The sequence below is a fragment of the Struthio camelus genome, chromosome 10 (assembly GCF_040807025.1).
Source record: "Struthio camelus isolate bStrCam1 chromosome 10, bStrCam1.hap1, whole genome shotgun sequence".
NCBI classification, from domain to species: Eukaryota; Metazoa; Chordata; class Aves; order Struthioniformes; family Struthionidae; genus Struthio; species Struthio camelus.
The window spans coordinates 24,787,124-24,802,554 of NC_090951.1; the positions used below are offsets into that span (position 1 = coordinate 24,787,124).

At 59.2% G+C, this 15,431-nt stretch overlaps 1 non-coding gene across 1 annotated transcript; it reads right to left on the minus strand.

Annotated features, from left to right (window-relative positions):
- Positions 1–4,716: 4,716 nt before the first annotated feature.
- Positions 4,717–4,788, minus strand: TRNAE-CUC (transfer RNA glutamic acid (anticodon CUC)). The gene has a single exon. It is a non-coding gene; the product is annotated as a tRNA-Glu (tRNA).
- Between the last annotated feature and the right edge of the window lie 10,643 nt (positions 4,789–15,431).

Below are 15,431 nucleotides of genomic sequence, written 5' to 3' on the forward strand. Positions count from 1 at the left end.
ATGCAGGCCTGGGGCAGAAAAGAGCCGTTCATGGCAGTGGGACGCCAGGGACACTGGGAAGGGCTGGTCAGTGCAGACGGCCCAGCACTCAACCATGGCTTTCTGCGAGGGGAAGCGCCACAGATACCTGCCTGCGTCGTAGACTCTTTCCCCAGAAACTGCCTACTTTTGAGCCCGTAAAAGCCTCGCCATTATCATTTCTAGCACAGAGAGTGGGATGCTGGGCCAGCCAGAGCCTTGGCCTAACGCGGGGCAGCTCGTCCTACGTTCGCCTCTGTCGCCCAGACCACTGCGTACGAGAGACGGACGCTAGAGAGAGTTGGCGTGGCTGGAGACCGTGGCTGCCCCGCTGGCCGGGAAGGTCCTGGCAGGCCAACAGAGATCAGTTCAGTCGTCCTTTGACAGGTGTCCAGAAGAAGTAGGCGTAGCACGGGGAAGTGCTCGACTTACCCCGAGCAGAGCTGCTAGCAGCTTTCCAGTGCCATCCACGGTGAGGAGGAAGTCATCGTAAAATCTCATGGTCACTTCCTGGTCTCGTACGGAGAGAATGCCAATGGCCTTGAAGACAAAGTCCACGGCCTGTCTTTTTGAGATGGCCCGAAAGAACGCCATCACGGTCTCCTGTATGCAGCACTGCACCGTTGTAAAAGGCATGTGGGCACACACGGATAGATCCTCGTACCTCAGAGGGACGATTCTTACGTCACCTAGACAGCAGCAAAGGAGGAACAAAGGCACCTCTGCAGCAGGGCAGCGGGCTCCAATCACAAGGTGACAACACTTTCTGGCAAGACAGCGCTGCCTCAGAGCAGGCTCTTGAATCCTCTGCTACAGCGCCTAGGAGCGGTTTATGGAGTCCCTTCCGGGAAGAGTCAGAGCAGCCTGCAAACTGAGGTGCTCAGGGGGCAGCAGTGATTTTGCCAGTGCAGGAATAAAAAAGGGAAACTAACCATTTGGTAGGACCACGTTACCGGAGGGCAGGACAAGTAGGGCAGACGGGTGCAGGTCCCATGAGAAAGTGCGCGGTGCCAGGCCATTGTGACTGTGCCCGCAGCCAGTGCCCTCTGGCTAAGCCTATGCCATGTCAGTAGACGCAAGGAAGAAGCAAAGTGCAAGGACGGCACAGCAGCCCACAGGGTTCTTCTACCCCCCCGCACCCCCACCCCGACCCCCACCCCCACCCCCACCGCCTCGTAGTCAGCAAATGTCTCCGCTTTTGGGGCCAGCGTCCTATCCCTCCCACGCACCGGCTGAAGGCATATTACCAGGAAAGGACACCCAGGGAGCCTTTCTGAGCAGTTGCTCCTGGCTGGCCTCTGCAGCTTGAACAAGCTGAAGTTGTTCTCAGGCCAGCCGGAGGCATTCAGTCATGTCTTCAGAGCAGTTTGCATGCGCCTCAAGCTCGGCGCAAGGGCAGGCAAAGGTTTTAACGTGTCTTCTTACCAGGAACATCTTCTTGAGCGCACCTGGCCTGGTATTCCTTGGCAACAACCTCCGATATACGGAACATGGGTCTCCGAACAATCGAAAGCTCACCGTTCACGGAGCACTCGTAGTGTTTAAGGACATAGAATATCCCCACTCCTAATACCTTGACACCCTGAGAGCAGCAGCGGGAGAGAAGGAACAAGCATAAGCAGCCTGGAGACGAAAAACGGACCGAGGGCTTGCCCGAGCGTGGAGATGCTGCCCTGGGCCCTGCCCACCCCTAGCATGCAAAGGGCAAGATGGGGCACTAGGGAAAGCACACACTCCAGACCTTTCTTTCCTCTTGCTCCTCGGCTCGCCCCCCAAATCTCTTTGGGAAAGCAACAGCAGAGCCAACATTCCTCCCCTACCTACAGTCGGAGGGGTTTCCAACGGCAGGGACCAACCCTGGAACAGGGGCCAGGCTTTGGTTTTTCCATGCTGGCACTGGAGAAGGGAGAAGGCCCAGAAAGTGCCCAGCACTCTCTTCTGCTTTATCGGGACTTCCGTTGTTACCGCCGGTGCCAGAGAAGCTGCTCTGTGGCACATTTGTCCAGGACAGTGTCCTGCGGGGGTGCTCTTTCTCTTTTCAGGGGAGGGAAGCAACGGCACGCCGTGGCACAGGGGTGTCAGGACAAGGCAAACCGTCAGCGTTTCAGGAGGGGAGGACCGAGCCACAAGACCCACCTTGTTCTCTGCCAAGTGCTCTAGAATGTATTCAGAGACGCTGTCCCAAATGGTAACAATCTCTGGAAAGCAAGGGAAAAATCCAAGTCAGCAAGCGCACAACCATTCAGCACCCTGCTCACCAAGGAGGTGACCGGTGCAGGTGAGACGAAACATACCGCCACCCCAATTCCGAACACGCAAGGCGCTCCACGTGGCGGGAGCTGCAGAGCTGAGCTGCGAGGACACCTCTGCCCACTTCTAAGCGAGGCTCCTGTCCTTTCAGGTGGGCATGCCTGAAAGGCATACCCGCCCGCTAGGGAAACGGGGACTAGCTTTCCACGCCAGTGAGAGGACGGTGCCGTGCCCACAGGAGTCGCCCAGGCTCAGGGCAGCCCCAGGTGTCTCCCCTGCAGGAGTCCCGGCTGCCAAACTCACCGCTGGGCCACCAAGGGACGTGCAGACTGGTCTCTCGTGGCACCCACTAGCCCTGTCCAGCCCTGCCCCACAGAGCCCAGCCTTTCCATAGCTCTTCTCCTAGCTGATATGCTCTACAGCAGTCAGGAAATACCTCCTGCAAGCCTTACCGTAGCGGCTGAGATTCCTGAGCGTTGGGAACACGTCTGGCCACAGGTTCTCCATCTTTGCGCCCCCTCACGCTCAATGAGGCCCTGTAGCAGGAGGGGGAGGAGGAAACTTCTCCTCCTCCTCCTTTGCACTTCCCCAGGCAGGCTCCAGCAGTGTTGCGTGGCCTGCCTTCGCCCTCTCGTTGCGCTGCAAAGCAGCTCCTCCAGAGAAGAGCGGTGGCGAGAGCAGCACCCGAAAGCTGGGCTTGCCCAGGCCTCGCAGGGAAGTGCAGGGAGGGGCCCCGTGGCGGGAGGGGAGCTGTGGCTGTGATGCGGCATGTCCCACTGTGACCCCAGCCCGCGTCACCAAGAGGCTGCCAGGCCTCCCGCGACACCCTCCCCCAGACCCTGCCAGGCTTTGCCCACCTCAGCCAAGGGCAGCTGCGCTGGCTGTTTTGGGGTGCTGCCCCCACCCCATGCCGTGGCGCAGCGAGAGCCATGGCGGGGGCGGGGAGGGGGAGCTCACCAGTGTGGTGGCCCCAGATGGGGACGCTGCGCTGCCATTGCTGGCCGCAGGGGCTGTGCTGAGCTCTGCCCTGAAGGAAGGAAGGAAGGGATAAAGGAAGGAAGGAATAAAGAGGAGCCTCGGCAAAGCAAGGGCTGGTGCTGGTTAGGTATACCACAGCCTCTCTGGGTTCTGGAGTCTGGAGTCTGCCTGGGCTCTGGAGTCTGGCTCCGTCTTCTTTACTCCCCCCATCGCGTATTTAGACACACCGACAAGAGCCCCTCTGGGCCTTTGCGTCTCCCGCCTAAACAATCCCAGCTCTCTCAGCCTCTGCTCGTGTGACGGATGCTTCAATCCCTCAAGCCTCTCGGAGGCCTTTTGCTGGACTCGCTCCGGCATGGCCATGTCTTTCTTGTACTGGGCCCAGCGCTTGTGGTACAGGTCTCTCGCTGGCACCTGCTGGACGGCTGCTTGACCTTCCCTCATCACGACTCTAGGTGGAACTAGAGCTCCAAGCGCCCTGTGCTCAGGAATGGCTGACAGAGCTCGCTGGAGCCTGTTAGAGCTTGCGAGAGGTCACAGCCTCCTTTGGCTCAAACTGCTGCACCTGTGTGCTGCCTCGGTGAGCTGTGCTCTCAGCAACGGCTACTTCCTTTCCCCCCGGGCACTGTCCAAGAGTCCGCCAGGACCGTCTCCAAACCGTGCCAAAGGCCGTGCGAATGCAAAATCGGGTCTGGGAGCGTTAAGCGCCACCCCTTGTGCACCAACATCTCGCTGCACTGAGGAACACCTGTGCCATGGCTGAGTGTGGGGGGCAGGTGGGCTTGTTTCCAGGGCTTCTTTCAAAGTGACCGGAGTTGTCCAGGACGTAACAGAACCAAGGGCTGGCTCAGGCTGTGACTATCAGCAGGGCCTAAGCACTGGTTGTTATTGCGAGTCCCCTGTGGCGTAGCAGCAGGACGCGACACCTGGGTGCTGTCAGGGCCCTGAGGGCCTCAGTGGCCCTGACCAGCAATGCTCCACACACCCTGCCCATGGGCCCAGGAGCCCATTTCAGCTCCTCCCTGGGCCTTCTGGCCCCGTCTGCACCAGGAAGCATGGGAAGGGTCTCTCATTGGCATGTGCAGAGCAAAGCTTCACTGCAGAGTCGCCTGCTCCTGCCTCTGTGGGACTGGGTAGTGCAGGGATCTTAGGACTGAAAGACAAGGCAGCTCCTGCGGCAGGTGAGTCACGTCCCGCAGACCCAGAGACCTTTTCTCTGTCACCCAGCGCCTCCCAGGAGCCCTAAGGAAAGGGTATTCTGCAAGGGGATTTGGCAGAAGACAGGGCTGCCCTGGAGCTGGCTGCACAGGCAAGCCCAGGATGGCTGTTGTTGCAACAGAGGAAACGCCCTGTTCCTCGTGCCTGCTCAGAGCTCCTGTGCGTCTGATAGGGTCCCCTTCCTTCCACGCTGCCCCCCAGGTGAAAGGCCTCGCTTGCTGTGGCAATAGGGTTAGCCCTAACCCTAAGCCTTTCCCTGGCTGGGAATCGAACCCAGGCCGCGGCAGTGAGAGTGCCGAATCCTGACCACTAGACCACCAGGGAGGAGAGGCCCAGCCTGCCTGTGCACCCACCGGTGGGCACCAGCCCTGCCCTGCAGGGGACCAACCCCTCCAACCACAGCCCCCCACAGCCGGTCAGGAAGACAAATTGCCGTGGCAGCCCGAGCCTTCCCAGGCAACTCTGCAGGCATTCCTCCTTCTTTCTGAGAACGAGGCCCTCAACCAGAGCCTCTGGGCAGCAGGCACCCTGCAGTGGGAAGGCCCAGGGAGTGCAAGGTGGCGGTCGGCGGGGAGGCTGGTCACTGCTGGACACAGGTTTGCACCTGGAAAGTCCCTGAGCAGAAAATCACAGCTGGGCACAAATCACAGCAGCCTGAGACAACAAAGCCCGACAGCACGGGCTTCAAACCCACCTCTCCAAGAAACCGGAGCCAAAATCCAGCTCCTTGCACCACTCACCTATACCCACCAGACTGCAACACTCCTGTCCTGGTGCATGGGTTGGGCTGGGGGAAGTCTGGATTGCCTCTCGCCAGGGGACCGATGCCCCTTCCGGCTGTCCTTGCAGCACAGTGCGAAACGTGAGCACGCTCTTGCTGCAGGTGGCAGCCAGCAGTGGGAGCAGGCTGCTTTCCGAGGGCAGGCAAGCAGGCTGCGAGGGACATAGCAAGGCCAGTGAGGCAGGGACTTCCCTGGCAGGGCACAGGCCCTCAGCACCCGAGCAAGAAGGGAGAGCTGGTTGAGTGTCAGGAACGAGGGCCAGGCACAGAGCAGTGGTTGCCAGCCAAGTCCAAAGTGCTGAGACGGGTCTGAGGCCAAGCTCTGGAGCCCGGTCAGCCAGGGAAGGGCAGGGTCAGCGAGGTGCATGGCGGCCAGGGCCGGGCATGGCTGCAACGTAGCTCAGGCGAGGAGCAGCTCCCTTCTGCTGAGCCACCTCCGCCACCCAGCGCAGCACTCCTGCAGCTGCAACCTCTCGCCAGGACCTCTCCCAGCAGCAGGAGCAGAGCAAGTGGGGAAAGGACCGTCGCTCTTTGTGGAGGTGCGCCCACAGGCTCACACTGCACCCCAGGGTGCGTGGTGGAGGGGACACTTGAGCAGAAAGAGCCAGGGCTGGGCACGGAGCAGTTCGTATCCCCTGTGATATGCACCTGCCTTCCCCCCTACACCACCCTCTGTCCACTGGCTACGCGGGGCCGCTCTTTGCAGAGTTGTCCTTTCCTCATCGCCAGCCCCTGGACATGCCCCGTAACTTCCTTCAGTCCAGTTCTTTGCCATCCCCAAGAACTGAGACTTCTGAAAAGGTGAATCTAGAGTGTGAGTTTGCCTCCCCTCTCCCAGGGAGGCACATGAGGGCTTGCGCTGTTCGGGTGCTGCTCTGCAAGGACACAGACTCGCATTTTCTGACTTCTCCCTGCTAGCCTGCCGTCACCTGACAGCTCTGGCTGCTCCGCAGGAGGGCAGAAGGCAGGAGGGCAGGAGGCAGGAGGGACAAATGGCCCGAGGAGGAAAGGCAATCACATGGGCAGCTGTGATCGTATAGTGGTTAGTACTCTGCGTTGTGGCCGAATCCGAGTCACAGCAATGGTTTTGCAAAGCCCGCCGGGTGAAAAGGAGAGTTGGAAAAGACACGGGAGGCACCCGCAAGGGTAGGCCAGTGGGTTTGTTTCCAAAGATGCCATGGCCTAGGAAGCTCTTCTGTGCTCTCTGTTCCAAACATTCAGTGGGCTCGTGCCTAAAATGATTTCCTGGTTTCTAGTGATCGTGCAGTGTCTTCTGCTGTGGGGCTGCCGTGACAGCTACCCCTGCTTCTGGGAAAGCAGTCAAGCTTCTCCATTCTCCAGGCCAAGCTTGAGAACTGAGAGAGTCTGCCTGGAAAGTGCCCAGCTTTTCACCTTTCCTTTCCCTTGCCCTTGCTCTCCGTGTTGCAGTCAGGGCACTCTCAGCTCCACACACAAACTGCCCTGCAGCCCCAGCCCACCCGCAACTGCCATCCCACGCCATAGAGACCCCCAACACAAGTAGCTCTTCCCTGGGAGAAAGAAGTCGCTTTTTTTTTTTCTTCAGGGGGAGCGTGTGACTTTTCTGAGGTTATGCCACCATGCTGGAAGCCTTAAGTCCTGTTCCGGCCAAGCTGTAAGCTGGCTGTGGGAAAGAAACCCTCTGGATCCTCTGCGGAAGAGAAGAGGTCTGGATCCTCTGCGGAAGAGAAGGGAGGAGAGCCCAGCTCTGCCTCCGGGGCCCCAAACCGAGTGCTATGCGGGCAGAGCCCAGGTCAAGCCTGGAACGGCCCCGAGCGCTTCTGGTGTTCCAAGGTGTCTGTATTGGCAGGTCCCAGGATGTCTGGCTTGAGACAGATGTCACTGCTAGGAAGCTGCACCGCCCAAGGGAAGAGGAGGCAGTGCATGATCAAAAGCCCATGCTCCAGGTGAGGCTTGAACTCACCCTCAGCATCCCTCCGCTTAGCACTGCTGTATAAGTACTGCGCGCTGGCCCATTGCGCCACTGGAGCACGCTTGGAGAGGCGGACTGGAGCCCACGAGCAACCATTGTTGCCTGCGATCACCATGGCTCTTCAGCATTAACCGGGCACCTCAAGTGCTTTCCTCTTTGTCTCGTCCAGCAAGGAGCAGCCATTGCGTGCCAGGCTTGCAACATTCACCAGGGCACGGAGTGCCAGGGCAAAGTGCCCCTCGGCAGGGTTTAGCTGGCTAGAGGCAGGAAAAGGGAGGCCACAGGCGACCCAGGGCTGGGACAGTGCGGTCGCTGCTGTGGCAGCCCTGTGAGGCCATTGAGTGCATCAGAAAGCCCCTGTAGTGAAGGCAGCCGGGGGAGGGGGCGAGGGGAGGCAGAAGAAGGACACCCGACTGCCACAGGGACCGTGAGTAAGGGCAGACCCAGAGCAGCCAAAGCCATGCTGGGCCAATGGGAGTGGAGGCTGGAGAGGGGCTAAGGCAGCCAAGAAGGACACGGAGAGCAGCAGCAGGGAACACTGGTCCCACACCACATCTCGTGGGGGAGCCAACGGGCTTCTGGCTTTGCGCTCTGCTCCCGAGGGCATCTGGGCTCTGGCCTAACCCCTGCCTGGCTGTCAGAGTCCAGTAGTCTCTGCAGCAGCATCTTGTAGCTATTCCACACAGGGAGGGTCAAGAGGGACCTCGCGGAGCTCTCAGAGCGAGACGAGACAGAAGGGTCACCGCACCAGAAAAGCCAGCGGGCAGTCCCCCAAAGCAGCAGAACGTCGCCCTTCCAACTCCCCACTGAAAACCAGTTCTTCTCTTTTAAACTGACAAGCACTTTTCTGGAAATCAGGGTCAGCACCACTTCATGAGTTGCATGGCCAGGGAAAGCTGCCAACTAAGCGCACAGGCAGGGCAAAACAGTACTGGCTGAGTACTCAGCTTCTGGACCTCCTTGGCAATTTGTTGGTCCCTGCAGCAGCAAGGCGGTCCAAAGCCTTTGCCTCTTTACTACGCCGAATGTCTGCCAGTGAAGCAGGTGCTTAGTAAGAGGCAGCACTTGCAGGGAGAGTGCAGTGTTTGGAGCATCAGGCGTTACTGGGACAAGGAAGACGACCGAAGAAGAGGCTTCTCCCAGCAACAGACCGAAAGGACACAGCCATCACCCGCTCCTCTGGGAGGATCCACAAAGCCCCTTCCTGTGTTTGATGAAGGGCAGGGAGATGCTGTGTTCCCGGGTCAGAGGAGGCGCATGGACAGGCTTCAAGGAGCCCAGGATTTGAAAAAGGCTGACAGGGCAGTCAAGCAGCTGTGAGCTGCCTGTAGTTTACAAGAAGCTACTAGGTGCTGCTTTGAAAACCTAATTCAAGAAAGCGCTAAAAAAACCAACCGCAGCCATGCGGCAAGAGAGGAGGAAGGTCTAAATGAGGCACGTCCACCTCCAGGCAGCAGGCAGGAGGTGGGTGGTGGGGACACCGTGCGCCCACCAGGACATGAGCACAGCCCTGGGGGGGCCGCCACAAGGAGCAGCCAAGGGCCGACGGAGGCCCAGGGACAAACATGGCCCATCCCAGGTTTGCCTGGCTGGAGAGCACTGCAGCTGCAGAGAAAAGCCAGGCATCTGCACTCCCAGGTTGCCGCACCGCTCTACCCCACAGCAGCTCCTCCTCTGCCCTTAGCCTTTCCCCATACAATCCGGAGAAGGGCTGCAGCTCCTATAGCACCCCTGGGGCTGTGGGCCCATCAGGTGTACGTGTGTCCTGGCCACCATGCTGTGTGAGGGGTGTGTCCGCTGTGCAGTGTCTCTGTGCGTGTGGAGAGCGTGAGCATGTGTGCGGATGCGTGTGCAGTGTCAGGGATGTGTTGGGCTGGTGCATGTGCACTCTGGCAGTGCAGTCCTGGCTGTGCGTGAGGGTCTTGGGGAGTGAGAGGTGTGAGCTCTGAGCGTGTCCTAGGGAGGGTAATGAAGGAAGAAAGGGGCGCGTGTGTGTGCGCGCGCGCTGTCCTTAGAATGAGTGAGGCAGTGGTTTGCTTGCACACCCGCTCTGTGGCACGCGTGTCTCTATGCTGCGGTCTGTGTACGGGCGTTATTCTGTTACGGCGCTACAAAAACTGTGGAGGAGCACATGGGGGGTTTAACAGCTCTTCTGTTCATCTGTCCTGCAGCACTGTCCTTTGTGAGGCACAGGCTGGTTACTCCAGCCGTGAACAAGTACACGCCACTTTTTTTTTTCCTTTGGCCCTTGTAGGTGGATTTCAACATCCCCTTTGCTAAGAGCTCCATGGCCGCAATGGAGACAACGCTGACAGCAGCCGAGGGAGCTCCCACGCTGACAGGCCTCCACTTGGCCCTGGAGCTGCAGTGCCTTGGGACTGGTCGCTCTTCAGGCCCAGGCAGGCTTCCGCAGCTAGCAAGATGGCTCAGGACCACGCTTCCAGACTTTCCAGCAATGTTCACATGTCTTCTGCGCAGCCAGCAAGTCCTGGTATCTCTCCCTTTGATCCCGCAGAGCCATCTGCTGCCCAGTGCTAGGGCATTAAAAAGGAACCGTTTGGTTTTAGGCACAGGGAGAAGGGCACGGAAACGCTGCAGGCCTAGGGCAGGGCGGTTCTTCTGGGGTCTGCTTCTGCTGGCATCTCTATGCTTTCTGGAACGGGACAGGGGCCCTAGTGTCCAAGGCAAGGACATGACAAGGTGCCACGTGCCGGTAATCAGCCTGCGGAGGAGTCAGGCGGGGATGGGACTTTGCACCAAGCCGGCCTCGATCCCCACAGGGCAAGGTGTCCGGGTGTGGAGCCTTGGGGAGACAAGGATGGAGCGTGCGGTTTGAAAAGGGAGAGCCAAAACGCTGGAGGAATCCTTTCATCGTCGGCAGCCACAACTTTCTGGTCCCACAGGGAAAGCCCACCGCTGAGTGCCCAACCCCTGCCCCTGGGCTGGAAGGGTGCCTGCTCCCAGGCCACAGCCTGCAAAGCCTGTTGCTCTCCCACGAGGGGTGCCAGGGAAAGACCGGACCCCCTTCCCCTCCCCTCCCCTTGGGTGCTCCTGGGTGTGGAGGGAAGGCCAGTGCAGGGGAAGGGGAAACAGCACCCCCAGCTGGAGAAATTTACCAGAGGAAGTGCTTCTCTTGGGAATTCCGCTGCCGATTCAGCTCTACCCTCTGCTTCCACTCTTCCCGACGCACTTGGTAAGTCTCCAAGAGTTGCAGGGTGTGGCTTGCTCGTACAGAAAGCTGCCTGCAAGAGCAGGGAAAGTTCCCTCTCCCCTTCTGGCTGAGGCCCTCCTGCCTCTCCCCTCGACCAGCCCCTGCACGCACGCTCCCGCTGGTGGTACCCACAGCCTTCAAGTGGCAATGCAGCTTGGGGCTGCCTGGCACCAGGGTCCAGCCCAGGTCATTGCCATGCCAGGAGAAATCAGGGGACGCCATACCCAGCCCCATGGCTCCCAAGATGGGCTTCCTCACACCTCGGACAGGTGCTGCCACTCCAGTTTTCCAGGCCGGGGCTGGGCCTGGCGCGCACTTACTCTTTGCGCAGCCGCGGCAGCCTCTCTGGCTTCCTCTTCTTCTCCTCAGCTCGGGGCAGGAAGGCAGCAGCGCTCTCCTCTTTCCCAAGCCACGGCACTGGTGAGTGTGGCTGAACCTCGGGCAGCGTTTCCTGATGCCGCCAAGCCTGCATTGGGGCCAGAGGACAAATTTGAGGCTGCTTCTGACCTCCCTCAGGCGCTCTCACCTCTCAGCCCTGGAGAAGCCAGCAACTGCGGGGCCTGTGCGTCCTCCCGCACACTTGCTCTGCTCTGGCCTCAGAAACCCCCATGCCAAGCACTGCCGCAGGCAGGGACCCTGGCCGGGATTCACCACCGTTGCTTGCTGGCTCCATTCTCTCTTGCTGACATCGCTCGTGACAGGGTGAATGAGGGCAAGGAATGACCATTTTTCAGCGCTGCAACCGTGAAATCAAACGCTCCCGTGGGGTTCCACCAGTCAGACCCCAGCACGGAACCACTGAACGGGGTCGGTTGGAGGGGACCTCTGGAGAACTCTCGTCCAAGGCCCCGCTCCAAGCGGGGCCAGTTAGAGCAGGCTGCCCGGGCTGTGTCCACCTGAGGGTTGAATAACTCCAAGGGTAGAAGTCCCACAGCCTCTCTGGGCCCTGTTCCAAACTTTGACCACCCTCATGGTGGAAACGCGCCTCCCAACAGCTAGCCGGAATCTGCCTTTTTGCAACTCTACGTCTTGTGCCTCTCACCCTGTCACTGTGCGCCTCTGAGAAGAGCTGGCTAAGTTACCTCTAGCCTTTCCCCTGGGTAGCTGCAGACAGCAAGGCGATGGACCCTTGAGCCTTCTCTTCTATGGGCTGAACAAACACAGTCCTCTCCACCTCTCCCTTGGACACCAGGTTCTCCAGCCCGCTGACCAGCTTGGGAGCCTCCGCTGGATTTGCTCCAGCATTCCAGAGCCTCTCTTGCATGGTCGAGCCCCACCCTGGACCTAGGGCTGGCTCCAGGTGAGGTCTCCCAAGGGCTGAAGAGAGAGGACTCGTGGCGTCCTTCACTCGGCTGGCTACACTCTTGCAAACACAGCCCCGCCTGTGGTTGGCCTTCTTCCCCGCAAGTTCAAGGGAGGGGGTGACCCAGCCATGCCCCCACCACAGCACATTGCTGCTCCTCCCCTTTGGCTTTTTGCAGCAGCTTCTCCCTGCCAGGCATGGGCAGGCAAGCTTGAAAGACCATGGCCACCTGGCCTGCTCTTTGGGGGGCAGCAGTACCACTCGGACTTGGAGACCTCCACGGCTCCGCTCCTCGGCTTACCTGTTCTGCCCTGTTTGGCTGCCTGCAAACAGGAATTGCAGTCCGAGGTCTGGCTTGACGAGGTTCTTGCTGCTTGCTGTCCTCGTCCACCTGAGAGGAGCTCTCCCGAACTGTTTGCAGCAGGCTGAAAACACACAAGCCGGGTGAGGTTATCGGAGTCCCGGATGAGACCGTTCTCCATCTTGTGCTCACAAGCAGCGGCGTGCCAGCCTCTGCAGCACAAGACGGTGCTGCTGGAGCATTTGGTGTATTTGAGCCCTTGTGATCCCATCAAGAGTGAGGGCCCTACAGGCCCTAAGGAAAGCTCTGGATGCCCAGGTGTGGGCCCTCTCTGGATGGCACGAGGAGAAAACCAGTGCCATTTGCCACGCCCGGAGCCTGCAGAGCCCGCTAGCCGCCTCCTGCTAGGGGCACTAAAGGCCGTGAGGTGGTCAGAAAGACTCTGTTTTGGGGTGAAATGGGAAAAGGGGAGGCTTCTAGTGAATTGAATCCAACCTAAAAACCAGGGAAAACGGACACCGCTCTCTGTTGGTGGGGGAGGATGGTCTGACTTTCACGTTCCTCTGGGAAGTGCTCTCATCTACGCTGCAACCAAATGAGGTCCCTTGAAATGTCTAGCAAAGCAGAACAGCTTTGCTGCAACTTCTCAGCTGCTGCAACACCTCTTGCATCGACATTGGTCGTTGTGACACGAGTTGACAACCTTTCAGAGTTCATACCGACGGCGTGTGCGACGGAAACAACTCCTTCCCAGAATGCCAAAAGCACACGGTCACCGGCATGCTTTGCTCCAAGAGCCTCACCTGGCAGCTGGCTTGTTTGCCCGGGTTTTCCATTCTTTCCCTCCCTTTGAGCTGGCCCCAGATAGCGTGGGCGGAGAAAGCCTTTCTCGAGAAAGGAGGCGCTCAGCAGGAGGACTCCCTGGAAGTAGGAAGGGCGGAGACTCTTCAGCAAGCATCTCTGTGAGCGTTTGAACAAGAAGGACAGGCAGCTGTGCTCCAGCTTTGGATCAAAGAGCCCGATTGCCTCGGAGCTCTGCTCCCGAGCAGGTCTTAGGCCCTTGCTGACACAGAATCCTGTCCAGCTCTTCACTTCTGCAGGGCACCCGTCTGCCCTGGAGTACTGTGGCTGTTCTCCTGCTTTCTCTAGCCCATAGGCTTAAAAAGCGGGGCTTGGCTGGGAGGTGCTGGTGACCTCATGGTACCCTCTCCTTTGGGGCGGCTGCGGGCTGGAGGGCATAGTTCCACACGAGAAGGGGAACAGATTCCTGCACATCTATAAGGCGCTCACATGCACAGACGTGCTCTTCTGGCGCATCCAGCCCAAAGACATGCTTAGGGAGATGCACAGCACAAGGCCTGCAATTACCAGCCTCCACAAGGAAGCCACGTTTTGGCACAGCTTCGCAGCCTGTCGCCACTCATCTCCACGTGGTCTTCCTCCCCACTTTCCAGCGCGCTGCTTCCCTGGGAAAGCTAGACCCCCTCCGCCACTGGCAGCTCAAGGCAGGATTTTGATCCCGCGCAGAGCGCGGAGGGATCTTCCTAAATTCCTAAATGCTGCTGCACAGACAGACTCCTGCAACTAAGGAGCAGCTTGCAAGACACACCAGGGCATGGAGTCCCAGGGCCAAGTGCCCCTCAGCAGTGGCAGCTGCTGCAGTTGGTGCTGCAGGACTGCCCGGAGAGCCCCTTCCAGGAGGAGTCCCCTGAGATCTGCCGTGATGAGTAAACAGAGGCACAAGAGGAGCAGCCTACTCCGCCAGGCATCGCCTTTTCAGCTTGGCTCCAGCCCCGTGCTGCGGAGGCCAAAAGGAAAACAAACACACCTCTCTCACCAGTCAGCTGTGACATTACCTTTTCCCTCAGTCTGCTTGTTACGCGCTCTGTCCTTTGCCTCCCGGCCTTTGGCGGCCTTCCGAGACCCTCTGGAGGAAGAGGCTGGTCTCACAGGCGACATCTCAGTCTCCGTCCTGGAAACAAGAAAGGCACCAGAGAGAAGCTTGACACCAGAGGCTCGCAGAAACCTGCGACAGGCTTGCCGTCAATCTAGGAAGACCAAGTCATGCAAAGACTTGTTGGCCGCCCTTCAGATGTCACACTGACAGAGTGTACGGAAGAAGCAACCCCTTCGAAGAACTCCAAGAGCACAAGGGCACCCTCAGCCCTTTTCTCCAAGAGCCTCACCTGGCCGACGACTTGCTTCCTTTGCTCTTCCGCCCCTTCTGCTTTTTACGGCCGGCGCCAGATAACGCGGGTGGCACAGGCCTTTCTTGAGAGAGGAGGCACGCAACGGGAGCACTCCCTGGAAGTAGGAAAGGAGAAGGCTCTTCAGCAAGCGTCTTTGTGAGCACTTGGGACAGGCAGATGTGCTCCAGCATCGGATCAAACAGGCTGATCCCCTTGGAGCCACGCTCTCCAAGAGGTCTTGCTCCCTAGGACGTCCTTGGCACACGCTAGCAGCCTGTTGACAGTCATCTCCAGGCAATCTTTCTCCCCACATTCACGTGCCCGGGATCCGTCAGAGAGGTAGACCCCCCCCTCCCTTCCCCTCCAGCATAGACACCTCGCCGCCAAACGTCCTAAAGTGAAAGAGGAGCTTGCGCTATCCACCAGGGCGCAGCGCCCCGGGGCAAAACTGCCCTTCAGCGGCACCAGCTGCATTTGTTGCTGTTGGGCCACCCTGAGACCTCCTGCCATCCAGAGTCACTTGAGATTTGCTGCGAGGGGTAAATAGAGGCACAAAGAGGCAGTCTACTCTCCCAGGCACCGCATCTTGACCAGGGCTCCAACCACCTACTGCTGAGGACAAAGGGAACACACGCATGAACACACGCACGCATGCACACTCCCTTCTCTCTCACAAGTCAGTTGTGACATGACCTGTTCTGTCCATCTGCCCTTCTTCTTCAGTGCACTTCAGGGATCCCTGGGAGGGAGATTCCGCCTCTTGTTTTTCAGCCGGAAGCGTCAAATCAAATCTGGAAAGGAGAAGACGCCAGGCTGCAGAAAAGGCACCACGCTCCCTTTGCCGCTCGCATTCACAGTCCGTTGCCAGAGAGCTTTGAGAAGGCCTGCCAAGGCCATAGCTTTCCAAAGCAGAGTACGCAACATCCTTGAGAACTCTCATTCTGAGGAACCGGAGAGGCACAGGCCAGACCTCCGCGGCGTGTGCGCACACGAGAGGCCCCACCAGTCTGGGCCAGGGCTTCCCTATCCTGACGCGGAGAAAGTGTACTCCAGGCCTCCTTGCTGCCCCTGGAGACCATCTCGCCTCCCCTCCTCCTATTCACCAAGCAGGAGCTGAGACCTACTCCACAAACGTACTGTGGCAACACGAAGACACTGCCGGGACCCATGCGAAAAGCCACACTTCCTCTTCCTGAAACCACCAGGGGTCTCGTCCCTGGGGCCTGAAACA